This window comes from Nerophis ophidion, linkage group LG29, assembly GCF_033978795.1.
Source record: "Nerophis ophidion isolate RoL-2023_Sa linkage group LG29, RoL_Noph_v1.0, whole genome shotgun sequence".
Lineage (NCBI taxonomy): Eukaryota > Metazoa > Chordata > Actinopteri > Syngnathiformes > Syngnathidae > Nerophis > Nerophis ophidion.
The window spans coordinates 17117548-17132021 of NC_084639.1; the positions used below are offsets into that span (position 1 = coordinate 17117548).

The following is a 14474-nucleotide window of genomic DNA, read 5'->3' on the forward strand; positions in this document are numbered from 1 at the left end:
TCTTTATGGAGGCAGGCTTCACAATCTTTTTTACCTGGTACTTTGTTGCCAGTTACAAAATGCAACATGTGTCATTCAACTGCTTCCACTTCTTCCCCTTTGCAGCTGTCATAAAGGAGACAAAATACAATTTCTTACTGAAGGAATAATGACTATAACACAGTGAAAAGGTGCAAAACGTAATATAATATTCTAGTAAATGATGTGGATTATTTATTTACCCCGCTTTGGAGTGGACCAAGTGGAAGAAGCTTGAGACATACCTACTTCCAGCGATTTGTCCTGCTGTCAATCTGAAAGGAAGAATTAGAAAACTGTAAAAGTAAACATTTAACATATTGTGCTTTGTGAAGCAGCGGAGTATATGTGTTGTCTGTCTATTTATGAATAATGCAGACCAGGAGTGTTGGCTGAGTTCTTAACGTTTGCTTTCAGAGCGTGCATATCACAACATACAAGATGCCGTCATGGCGACACAACCTATACCGGGCTACCGCGCATGCTCGTCACTCCTGTTGCATGCTGGGTAGGGTAGTTCTTTTTTCCCCTGGCTCATAACATCACAATATAGTACCATGTATATGTGTTCAGTTTATCAAAGCACCAAGCAAACAGATATGGTCATAATTATTTTAAGTGCACCACGCAGAATAAACACAACATTATTAATATTGCTACTACGGATAATTTGATCAAAAATTCCCTAAAACAGCCCACTACCTATAATATAAGTTATTTAAACATAAGATCCCTGATAAAAAAAAATGTTTCTGCTGTTACCTCAGAAATTGCATGTTCAGATGTTATGATTGTGGCTCAGAGATTTGTATGTAGATTATATTTATTTTCCATAACAAACAGGATAACTTAAATACCCTGGCAGTGGCAATGAGCTTAAATGTTTGTATTTACATTTTTGGAGTTGATTTTCATAAAATTTGCTATTTAACTGCTACTGTTTAACAAGGACTGATTTAAATTGTGTTTGCTCAACAAATGTTTTGGCGCTTTTGTTCATGTGGGAGAATATTCCAATAAAGGTGCACTACACACTACTTTTGAATTCATTATTGGGCTTTGCGTATACAATGCATTTAATCGCGATTAATAAGAGAAATAGTGCGATTAACTTCGATTAAAAATTTTAGTCATTGCCCAGCCCTAATATATATACAAACCCCGTTTCCATAAAAGTTGGGAAATTGTGTTGGATGTAAATATAAACTGAATACAATGATTTGCAAATCCTTTTCAACCCATATTCAATTGAAAGCATTACAAAGACAACATATTTGATGTTCAAACTCAAACTTTTTTTTTTTTGCAAATAATAATTAACTTTGAATTTCATGGCTGCAACACGTGACAAAGTAGTTGGGAAAGGACATGTTCACCACTGTGTTACATCACATTTTCTTTTAACAACACTCAATAAACGTTTGGGAACTGAGGAAACTAATTGTTGAAGCTTTGAAAGTAGAATTCTTTACCATTCTTGCTTGATGTACAGCTTAAGTTGTCGTGTTTTACGCTTCATAATGCGCTACACATTTTCGATGGGAGACATGTCTGGACTGCAGGCGGGCCAGGAAAGTACCCGCACTCTTTTACTACGAAGACACGCTGTTGTAACACGTGGCTTGGCATTGTTTTGCTGAAATAAGCAGGGGCGTCCATGATAATGTTGCTTGGATGACAACATATGTTGCTCCAAAACCTGTATGGACCATTCAGCATTAATGGTGCCTTCTCAGATGTGTAAGTTACCCATGCTTTGGGCACTAATACACCCCCATACCATCACACATGCTGGCTTTTGAACTTTGCGCCGGATGGTTATTTTCCTCTTTGTTCCGGAGAACACCACGTCCACAATTTCCATATATAATTTGAAATGTGGACTCGTCAGACCACAGAACACTTTTCCACTTTGCATCAGTCCATCTTAGATGAGCTCGGGCCCAGCGAAGCCCGCGGCGTTCCTCTGTGTTGTTGATAAATGGCATTTGCTTTGCATAGTAGAGTTTTAACTTGCATTTACAGATGTAGCGACCAACTGTAGTAACTGACAGTGGTTTTCTGAAGTATTTCTGAGCCCATGTGGTGATATCTTTTACACACTGATGTCGGTTTTTAATGCAGTACATCGCTTACGTGCAGTGATTTCTCCAGATTCTCTGAACCTTTTGATAATTTTACGGACCGTAGATGGTAAAATCCCTAAATTCTTTGCAAAAAAAATGTTTAGCAGTTTTAACATCAAATATGTTGTCTTTGTAGCATATTCAACAGAATTGGGGTTGAAAATTCTTTGCAAATCATTGTATCCTGTTTATATGTACATCTAACACAATTTCCCAACTCATATGGAAACGGGGTTTGAATGTATTTATATATATATATAGCCTATTATTTGCGCACTATTTACAAGTTATGTAACAAAAACACGACCACCGAAAAAATACTTTGATCAAGGAAAACAGCGCTGCAGAAACCGGCTGTAAACAAGAGGCACTGCATTTTCTGAATTGAAACACTCATTTTAAAGCTTTGACATTAACATTTTAACACACACTAATCTGATTCAGAAAATATGAGGACCTTATATGAAACACACCTAGGTCTTTCTTGGTTCAAACAATATGAGGACATGACGAGTGCTCACATGTAGAATTTATGTTGTTGACTTGTAACATCTCCTGTTTTGCTAAACATGAGTTCCAAACTCCCTACTGACTAACATGGATGTACCCTTACGAAAATGTTGTCATGTAAACTGATCTGTGACAGATTAAAATTAATAAATGTCTTTCAAAATATAGGTTGGGTCAAATTTAGAGCAGATATAGTAAAAATAGACATGTAATAACCTGTTGGAGGGATGAAGTCGGTTTATGGCTGTCATCTGAATCTAGAGAATGTTGAGATAGAACCTCAAACAGTTGGTTTCTGCAACAAAACACAAAAATATAATGTCATAACTAATTAATTATAACATTCTCACCACTTTTTGTTGATAAAAATCTGAGCATACAATGCCAGATAAAGGGTAAAGATTATTACAGAGTTTCAGCTCTTAGACAATTCATTAAGAATGTAACACACACAAAAATCTGGTTCAGAAAATATGAGGACCTGAATTGAGACACTCATTTTAAAGCTTTGACATTAACATTGTAACACACATTTTCTGGTCCAGAAAATATGAGGACCTTATATGAAACACACCTAAGTCTTTCTTGCTTCAAACAATATAAGGACATGACGAGTGCTCACATGTAGAATTTATGTTGTTGACTTGTAACATCTCCTATTTTGCTAAACATGAGTTCTAAACTTTCTACTGACTAACATGGATGTACCCTTGCGAAAAAGTTGTCATATAAACTGATCTGTGAGAGATTAAAATAAATAAATGTCTTTCAAAATATAGGTTGGGTCAAATTTAGAGCAGATATAGTAAAAATAGACATGTAATAACCTGTTGGAGGGATGAAGTCAGTTAATGGCTCACATCTGAATCCGGAGAATGTTGAGATGGAACCTCAACAGTTGGTTTCTGCAACAAAACACAAAAATATAATGTCAGAACTAATTAATTATAACATTATCAGCACTTTTTGTTGATGAAACTCTCAGCATACAATGCCAGATAAATAGTAAAGATTATTACAGAGTTTCAGCTCTTAGACAATTAATTAAGAATATAAAACACACTAAAATCGGGTTCAGAAAATATGAGGACCTGAATTGAGACACTCATTTTAAAGCTTGGACATTAACATTGTAACACACACTAATCTGGTTTAGAAAATATGAGGACCTTATATGAAACACACCTAAGTCTTTCTTGGTTCAAACAATATAAGAACATGACGAGTGGTCACATGTAGAATGTATGTTGTTGACTTGTAACATCTCCTGTTTTGCTAAACATGAGTTCCAAACTCCTTACTGACTAACATGGATGTACCCTTACGAAAATGTTGTCATATAAACTGATCTGTGAGAGATTAAAATTAATAAATGTCTTTCAAAATATAGGTTGGGTCACATTTAGAGCAGATATAGTAAAAATAGACTTGTAATAACCTGTTGGAGGGATGAAGTCGGTTTATCGCTCACATCTGAATCTGGAGAATGTTGAGATAGAACCCCAACAGTTGGTGTCTGCAACAAAACACAAAAATATAATGTCAGAACTAATTAATTATAACATTAACAACCACTTTTGGTTGATAATATTCTGAGCATATAATTCTACATAAACAGTAAAGATTATTATAGCGTTTTAGCTCTTAGACTATTATTTAAGAATGTAACATTCACTAAAATGTGGTTCAGAAAATATGAGGACCTGGATTGAAACACTCATTTTAAAGCTTTGAATTAAACATTGTAACACACACTAATGTGGTTCAGAAAAATATGAGGACCTTATATGAAACACACTGAAGTCTTTTTTAGTTCAAACAATATGAGTACATGACAAGTGATCACATATAGAATTCATGTTGCTGACCTGTAACACCTCCTGTTTTGCTAAACATGAGTTGTAAATTCCACAGACTAACATGGATGTACGCTTAAAAAATGTTGTCATATAAACTGATCTGTGAGAGGTTAAAAGGATTAAATGTCTTTTGAAGAATAGGTTGTGTCAAGTTTTTAGCATATATAGGGCAGCACAGTGGAACAGGGGTTAGTGCATGTGCGTCACAAATCGAAGGTCCTGAGTAGTCCTGAGTTAAATCCTGGGCTCGTGATCTTTCTGTGTGGAGTTTGCATGTTCTCCCCGTGACTGCGTGGGTTCCCTCCGGGTACTCCGGCTTCATCATACCTCCAAAGACATGCACCTGGGGATAGGTTGATTGGCAACACTAAATTGGCCCTAGTGTGTGAATGTGAGTGTAAATGTTTGTCTATTTGTGTTGGCCGTGTAATGAGGTGGCGACTTGTCCAGGGTGTACTCCGCCTTCCGCCCGAATGCAGCTCAGATAGGCTCAAGCACACCCCGCCAACCCAAAAAAGGGACAGGTAGTAGAAAATGGATGGATGGATGGATAGTAAAATAGTCAAGTAATAACCTGTTGGAGGGATGAAGTCGGTTTATTGCTCACATGAATCTGGAGAATGTTGAGATAGAACATCAACAGTTGGTGTCTGCAACAAAACACATAAAAATAATGTTAGAACTTATTAATTATAACATTATCAGCACTTTTTGTTGTTAACATTATGAGCATATAATGCCAGATAAATAGTAAAGATATTTATAGAGGGTTTCTGTCTCTTGTCCCGCTCATGTCTTGAGATGAACTTCCCTCGGTACTCGACCACAAAAGAACCTTTTTAAATTGATGCAAGAGCAAATACACCATATCCTGATAAAACAGTTTATCAATTAATAATGTTTGGAATATCTGTTTTAAAAAGGAATAATAATAGTCGTTACTTGACTAAAAATTCAATTACAAACAGAATTACTCTTTCATAAATGTAAATAATTATAAAATTAAGTACAAACCCCGTTTCCATATGAGTTGGGAAATGGTGTTAGATGTAAATATAAACAGAATACAATGATTTGCAAATCATTTTCAAGCCATATTCAGTTGAATATGCTACAAAGACAACATATTTGATGTTCACTCTGATAAACATTTTTTTGGTGCAAATAATCATTAACTTTAGAATTTGATGCTAGCAACACGCAACAAACAAGTTGGGAAAGGTGGCAATAAATACTGATAAAGTTAAGAAATGCTCATCAAACACTTATTTGGGACATCCCACAGGTGTGAAGGCTAATTTGGAACAGGTGGGTGCCATGATTGGGTATAAAAACAGCTTCCCAAAAAATGCTCAGTCTTTCACAGGAAAGGATGGGGCGAGGTACACCCCTTTGTCCACAACTGCGTGAGCAAATAGTCAAACAGTTTAAGAACAACGTTTCTCAAAGTGCAATTGCAAGAAATTTACTGATTTCAACATCTACGCTCCATGATATCATCAAAAGGTTCAGAGAATCTGGAGAAATCACTCCACGTAACCGGCATGTCTGGAAACTAACATTGAATAACCGTGACCTTCGATCCCTCAGACGGCACTGTATCAAAAACCGACATCAATCTCTAAAGGATATCACCACATGAGTTCAGGAACAATTCAGAAAACCACTGTCACTAAATACAGTTTGTTGCTATATCTGTAAGTGCAAGTTAAAGCTCTATTCAATCAATCAATCAATGTTTACTTATATAGCCCTAAATCACTAGTGTCTCAAAGGGCTGCACAAACCACTACAACATCCTCGGTAGGCCCACATAAGGGCAAGGAAAACTCACACCCAGTGGGACGTCGGTGACAATGATGACTATGAGAACCTTAGAGAGGAGGAAAGCAATGGATGTCGAGCGGGTCTAACATGATACTGTGAAAGTTCAATCCACAATGGATACAACACAGTCGCGAGAGTCCAGTCCAAAGAGGATCCAAGACACAGCAGCGAGAGTCCCGTTCACAGCGGAGCCAGCAGGAAACCATCCCAAGCGTAGGCGGACCAGCAGCGCAGAGATGTCCCCAGCCGATACACAGGCGAGCAGTACATGGCCATCGGATCGGACCGGACCCCCTCCACACGGGAGAGTGGGACATAGAAGAAAAAGAAAAGAAACGGCAGATCAACTGGTCTAAAAAGGGAGTCTATTTAAAGGCTACAGTATACAAATGAGTTTTAAGGTGAGACTTAAATGCTTCTACTGAGGTAGCATCTCGAACTGTTACCGGGAGGGCATTCCAGAGTACTGGAGCCCGAACGGAAAACGCTCTATAGCCCGCAGACTTTTTTTGGGCTTTGGGAATCACTAATAAGCCAGAGTCCTTTGAACGCAGATTTCTTGCCGGGACATACGGTACAATACAATCGGCAAGATAAGATGGAGCTAGACCGTGTAGTATTTTATACGTAAGTAGTAAAACCTTAAAGTCACATCTTAAGTGCACAGGAAGCCAGTGCAGGTGAGCCAGTACAGGTGTAATGTGATCAAACTTTCTTGTTCTTGTCAAAAGTCTAGCAGCCGCATTTTGTACCAACTGTAATCTTTTAATGCTAGACATGGGGAGACCCGAAAATAATACGTTACAGTAGTCGAGGCGAGACGTAACAAACGCATGGATAATGATCTCAGCGTCTTTAGTGGACAGAATGGAGCGAATTTTAGCGATGTTACGGAGATGAAAGAAGGCCGTTTTAGTAACGCTTTTAATGTGTGCCTCAAAGGAGAGAGTTGGGTCGAAGATAATACCCAGATTCTTTACCGTGTCGCCTTGTTTAATTGTTTGGTTGTCAAATGTTAGAGTTGTATTATTATGCAAAGCGAAAGCCAATTATCAACATCCAGAAACGCCGCCGGCTTCTCTGGGCCCGAGATCATCTAAGATGGACTGATGCAAAGTGGAAAGGTGTTCTGTGGTCTAACGAGCCCACATTTCAAATTTTTTGGGGAAATATTCGACACCGTTTCATCCGGACCAAAGGGGAAGCGAACCATCCAGACTGTTATCGACGCAAAGTTGAAAAGCCAGCATCTGTGATGGTATGGGGGTGCATTAGTGCCCAAGGCATGGGTAACTTACACATCTGTAAGTTACCCATCTGTTTGGAACAACATTTGCTGCCATTTAAGCGCCGACTTTTTCATGTGCGCCCCTGCTTATTTCAGCAAGACAATGCCAAGCCACATTCAGCACGTGTTCAGCTTCATAAAAAAAGAGTGCAGGTACTTTCCTGGCCGGCCTGCAGTCCTATCAAAAATGTGTGGTGCATTATGAAGCGTAAAATACGACAGAGGAGACCCCGGACTGTTGAAGGACTGAAGCTCTACATAAAACAAGAATGGGAAAGAATTCCACCTTCCAAGCTTCAACAATTAGTTTCCTCAGTTCAAACGATTATTGAGTGTTGTTGAAAGAAAAGGTGATGTAACACAGTGGTGAACATGCCCTCTCCCAACTACTTTGGCACGTATTGCAGCCATGAAATTCTAAGTTAATTATTATTTGTAAAAAAAATTATTCCGTTTGGATTTACATCCAACACAATTTCCCAACTCATATGGAAACGGGGTTTGTAATTAATGTGTTACTTGAAAAAGAAAAGTTTAAAATATCTAGCATATGCAGTTGAGAGACATTTCATGAGAGCAGAGTGTGTGTGTGCCTTTAAAAAGCTGTGCCTTTTGCCAAGTGACGTGGGACTTCAGCGCCCAGACATAGCAAAATAGTTCAGCTGTATTTTTTAGCTTAGCAGTGGCAGTTAAGATAGTTCTGTTGAATGTTTTTGTTTGCGTGTGGATGAGGCCTCTTTCTATTTGATATCGTGTTCGTAATTACTTCCGGGGGTTGCTTTCATTAGTAAAAAGATATTACTGCACTAAACCTTTTGTGCTTCTAACGCTGTCTTGTTGACATACAATCACATCAAAAGTAGCATGCCAGATTACATAAAACGCATCGTAACAGCGTTGTAGCGTACATAAAAGTTATTAGATTACTCGTTACCGGTAAAAGTAACAGCATTAGTAACATCGTTTTCATATACCGCTGTTATACCATCCATCCATCCATCCATCATCTTCCGCTTTTCCGAGGTGAGGTCGCGGTGGCAACAGCCTAAGCAGGGAAACCCAGACTTCCTTCTCTCCAGCCACTTCGTCTAGCTCTTCCCGGGGGATCCCGAGGCGTTCCCAGGCCAGCCGGGAGACATAGTCTTCCCAAAGTGTCCTGGGTCTTCCCCGTGGCCTCTTACCGGTTGGACGTGCCCTAAACACCTCCCTAGGGAGGCGTTCGGGTGGCATCCTGACCAGATGCCCGAACCACCTCATCTGGCTCCTCTCCATGTGGAGGAGCAGCGGCTTTACTTTGAGTTCCTCCCGGATGGCAGAGCTTCTCACCCTATCTCTAAGGGAGAGACCCGCCACACGGCGGAGGAAACTCATTTCGGCCGCTTGTACCCGTGATCTTATCCTTTCGGTCATGACCCAAAGCTCATGACCATAGGTGAGGATGGGAACGTAGATCGACCGGTAAATTGAGAGCTTTGCCTTCCGGCTCAGCTCCTTCTTCACCACAACGGATCGATACAACGTCCGCATTACTGAAGACGCCGCACCGATCCGCCTGTCGATCTCACGATCCACTCTTCCCCCACTCGTGAACAAGACTCCGAGGGGCCATAGAGGTCGGGTGCATTGTGAGCTGGGCGGCAGCCGAAGGCAGGGCACTTGGCGGTCCGATCCTCGGCTACAGAAGCTAGCTCTTGGGACGTGGAACGCTGTTATTCCAAACACTTCTAATTAAAGCCATATAATACAACCTCTATTAGACTGTAAGGAAATGATCCAAATGAGATGTTGATACAGTTACCATTGATATGATACATAACAAGACATACCTTTCCAATCATTGATCCACTGGGCCTTAAAACAAGACTTGTCACATCCAGATCAAATAAACTCGGTGGCTTCAGCCTCAGGATTACGTCTCGCTCTTCTTTTGGACACGATGTCTATTTCATGTGTTGATGCGCCTAACAAATCCACACATAAAAATGAAAAAGGTCAGTGACACAGAAATAAAACAAAGAACTAAACCCTTCAAAAACTGTTGAATTTAGGCTCAATGCAGACATGAAGCTTCTCAAACAAAGAACTAATGTAACAATATCAGTAACATGCCAACTCCACAGTGCTTATCAGCTTGAAATATTTGTATTTGAGAAAAAGTATAAACAATTTGAAGAACTCTAGTCTGTCTTGTTTAAAATTAAGAAAAGGTTTACTAGCATAGTGATCAAGGGTGATGGGTCAAATGGAGAGAATAATTTCACCACACCTAGTGTGTGACAATCACTGCTACATATAATCTTCCATGCAACTTTAAAAAAAAAATGTTAAATGCCTTGGCCTTGGCCCAGAACTGAAATGCTTAATTTAACCTCATAAAATCAAATCTGATTGCAATTAATAACAACAACATTTAACTGTTGTTTATAATGAACTATTTTCCTATGTTAAAAAACATTGGTCTATTTAATTACGTTAAACTCCATTTTATGCTCACCTGATTAAACCATGCTGTCGAAGACTGTCAAAGATGGTTTGTGGCCAAGATAGATGTCCCCTTCCGGTGATGCAGGTCCCGGAAGTGATGTTCACTGAGCGCTCTGTTGTGCTCAAAATCGTATGTGAAGTTGTGTATTTCGATTATAAATGGTCCTTTTGGAAAACCCTTTTTTAATATATATTCAATATTAAGTGTGATACATGAGCTGTATAACTTCCATGATGAAAATAGTTAACTAGTGATTTAGCCATCTGTTAGGAGCAGACATCGTCCAGCGGCCAATCAGGCGGCGCCTAACTGAAAATTGGACCAATCAGACGCCGAGACTCTTCAGAGTGGGCGGAAGTAACCATCTTGAATACAATGTAAAGTGAATACCTCCAAAAACAATCCCCATATTAATCCTAAATTTGCCCCAAAGATAAAAATACCCAAATAATGTGCTATTGTAACCATTTGAAAATATTAAATACTGTGTGTAGTTTGAATTGCATTTGAATTATCGCCTTTGTCTCAATCAAGGTTGAAGGTTGTTTTTTTTTTATGCAAAAACCTACATTTCAGGCACATTTAAAGCAATTATTGTGCGGCATTGTATTTTAGTCAACAGAATAGCAAAAAGTCCAATACAGTAAAATACTGAATCAAACAAATTAAATCATCACCATAATCCCTTTATTACTAATTGTCTAGCCCAAATCCTCTCCAGATAAACCAAATTAATAGATAAAACTAACACTAAAAAGGATGAGATCATCAGATCAGTTGAAAATGTGTTGTTATTTGATTCAGAATTCAAGAGTATGTTTATTGCTGTAATGGTTAGATGTTTTTCAAAATGTTGGAGTGTGTGAGTTTCTGACCCACATGACATATGAGGACATATGACATATGAGGACAAGTGTGTGTGTGTGTGTGTCATAATAGCAAAGATGGCCACTAGGGGCAAAATCGAAGGTGACCAAAAAAATTAAACACACTTTCACACACTTTTTCTGAAAATTTGACAAATGAAGACTTTAGAGATTTTTGGTCTGGGAACATGCTGGGAGGGTGTAGAACACGATAGCATTGCGGGAAATATGGGGACATGGAAAATGTCCTCATATTTCAACAGGTCCTCATATGTAAGGTGAAATTTCATAAAAATGTCCCCATATGTCACTTTGACAAACGCACACACACACACACACACACACGCACACACACACACACACACACACACACACACACACACAGTTGTTGTTCGGTACTTGTGGGGACCACCCTTTCTACAGGTTGTGGAGGCATAAAAAAATGAGGTAAAATGGCCACTGCCAAGTTAGCTCATAGACATCCTTAAATCTCTGGATTGATGAAGTAATGTGCTGATCAGTCTTACTGGGGACCCTGGGGAAAAATACTTAATATGGTTCATGGGGACCAAAATTAAATAATTTTGCATAATTCACACACATTTGTACGTGACTACTGAGGACCATTAAAAAAAAAGTTCAAACTCAAACCAACCAGTAAACATGTTTTATGGGGCAAAGCTTAAAAAACACTTAGGCATCTTCAGAATGGATCTGACTATCATTTAAAAAGGTTTCCCTTAGGGGACCTGTTTTTTTGTCCCCTATACCGTCAGAGGTTTTCTAAAGGTGACTGTGTAAACAGAGCGATTTCCCCACTAAGTCAGCATTGCAAGAACACACACACACACACAAACACACGCTCACACACCAAGTTGTTGTTCGGTACTTGTGGGGACCACCCTTTCTACAGGTTGTGGAGGCATAAAAAAAATGAGGTAAAATGGCCACGTCTTTAAATCTCTGGATTGATGAAGTAATGTGCTGATCAGTCTTACTGGGGACCCTGGGGAAAAAGAGTTACTATGGTTCAGGGGGACCAAATTTAAATCACTTTGCATAATTCACACACATTTGTATGTGACGACTGAGGACCTTTTAAAACAAATAAGTTCAAATTAAATGTTAAACATGTTTATTTTTCAGTAAACATGTTTTATGGGCCAAAGCTTGAATATCACTTAGGCATCTTCAGAATGGATCTGAATATCATTTAAAAAGTTTTCCCTTAGGGGACCTGTTTTGTCGTCCCCATACCGTCGGAAATTTACTAAAGGTGACTGTGTAAACAGACTGATGTCCCCATTAAGTAAGTAATGCCAGAACACACACACACACACACACACACACACACACACACACACACACACACACACACACACACACACACACACACACACACACACACACACACACACACACACACACACACACACACACACACACACACACACACACACACCCTCCCTCTCGGAAGGGAAGAGGACAAAAGGATAAATGCTAAATGACTACAAAGCTCCAAGAAGGGAGTGTGGAAGTGGAACACAGCGACTCAACAAGCGAGGCCTTTTGACATGTAGATGGCGCCGATGGGTGGTGGAGGCGGGCCCTTGGGGTGGCGAATGTTCCGTTTGGCACCTACAGTGCACTAAACTTTTAACCCCGCCCAGGACCTCCAGTCCTTTGTCACGGGGCCCTTGTAAGCAGATTGATGATAGCGCTGCACTTCCTCCTGAGGGAGCGTGACCTGCGCTGACCGTTGATTAGCCCGAGTCATTAGCATTCAAGGCTGGCGCTCGTTATGCGAGCTTCGCAACAATGATGAAACGCTGAATTGGGACGTCAGCAGAAGTTGACTTTATTTACAACAGGGGTGTCCAAAGGCCGGCCCGCCGCACATTTGCAGCACCTGCTTGATTTTTTAACAACCCGTGGGAGAGTCGGTAGCATTTTGATATTAGCATGGTAGCATTTTCTCTGTGCAAATTCTGCAGGAATACACTTCAGCGTCTAATATGTTTCTTGACAAATGCTACTAGTCAGGATGCTAACGCAAGAAGGATAGCTTTTTTTTTGCAAATGTTATAGGTATACACCAGAGTCCTGTTTTGGTACTTCATGTATTCTAACATTAGCATGCTAACTTTTTTTAACACATTTTTCAGGTATACATTTCAGAATAATGTATTTTGGTATAGCTCGGTTGGTAGAGTGGCCGTGCCAGCAACTTAAGGGTTCCAGGTTCGATCCCCGCTTACGCCATCTTAGTCACTGCCGTTGTGCCCTTGGGCAAGACACTTTACCCACCTGCTCCCAGTGCCACCCACATTGGGTTAAATGTTACTTAGGTGTTGGGTTTCACTATGTAAAAGCGCTTTGAGTTACTAGAAAAATGGGCTAAATAAATATAATATACTTCACTACTTGACGTTAGTATTTTAACACGCCAACATTAGCATGTTAGCCATTTTTTTTTGCAAATTTTGCAGGTATACAAATGCTACTTGTCAGATTGTTAACGCAAGGAGGATAGCTTTTAAAGCAAATGTTACAGGTATTGGCATGCTAACTTTTTCAGGTATACATTGCAGAATATAGTATTTTAACATGCCAACATTAGCATGTTAGCCATTTTTTTTGTGCAAATTTTGCAGGTATACAAATGCTACTTGTCAGATTGCTAACGCAAGGAGGATAGCTTTTAAAGCAAATGTTACAGGTATTGATTGGCATGCTAACTTTTTCAGGTATACATCGCAGAATATAGTATTTTAACATGTTAGCTTTTTTTTTGCAAATTCTGCAGGTATACACTTCAGAGTCTAATATTTTGTTAATGCTACTTGTTAGTATGCTAAGGCAAGAAGGATAGATTTTTAAGCAAATGTTATAGGTATACACCAGAGTCCTAATTTGGTACTTCATGTGTGCAAACAGTAGCATGCTAACATTTTTCAGGTATACATGCCAGAATAATATATTTTATTACTTGATGTTAGTATTTTAACATGTCAACAGGGGCGGCATAGCTCGGTTGGTAGAGTGGCTGTGTCAGCAACTTGAGGGTTGCAGGTTCGATTCCCGCTTCCGCCATCCTAGTTACTGCCGTTGTGTCCTTGGGCAAGACACTTTACCCACCTGCTCCCAGTGCCACCCACACTGCTTTAAATGTAACTTAGATATTGGGTTTCACTATGTAAAGCGCTTTGAGTCACTAGAGAAAAGCGCTATATAAATATAATTCACTTCACTTCACTATGTACCTTTATGGGGCGGCATAGCTCGGTTGGTAGAGTGGCCGTGCCAGCAACTTGAGAGTTGCAGGTTCGATTCCCACTTGTGCCATCCTAGTTACTGCTGTTGTGTCCTTGGGCAAGACACTTTACCCACCTGCTCCCAGTGCCACCCACACTGGTTTAAATGTAACTTAGATATTGGGTGTCACTATGTAAAGCGCTTTGAGTCACTTGAGAAAAGCGCTATATAAATATAATT

General features: G+C 39.6%; 2 long non-coding RNA genes across 4 annotated transcripts in view; both read right to left on the reverse strand.

The window, feature by feature from the left end:
• The window catches only part of LOC133546052 (uncharacterized), a 10563-nt gene extending 896 nt beyond the window's left edge, over positions 1–9667 (reverse strand). Inside the window, exons 1-7 of one of the 2 annotated variants that reach the window (XR_009804971.1) lie at positions 9455–9667; positions 5088–5163; positions 4093–4170; positions 3482–3559; positions 2871–2949; positions 222–293; positions 1–105 (exon numbers count right to left, since the gene is read on the reverse strand). The exon at positions 1–105 is cut by the window's left edge and continues 896 nt beyond it. This is a non-coding gene — a long non-coding RNA (uncharacterized LOC133546052). Of the gene's footprint in view, positions 106–221; positions 294–2870; positions 2950–3481; positions 3560–4092; positions 4451–5087; positions 5164–9454 lie in introns of those variants that run through there. The other variant, XR_009804970.1, reaches the window with a different exon arrangement.
• Positions 1–14474, reverse strand: part of LOC133546158 (uncharacterized) — a 134529-nt gene that overhangs the window by 114578 nt on the left and 5477 nt on the right. The window lies entirely within an intron of this gene.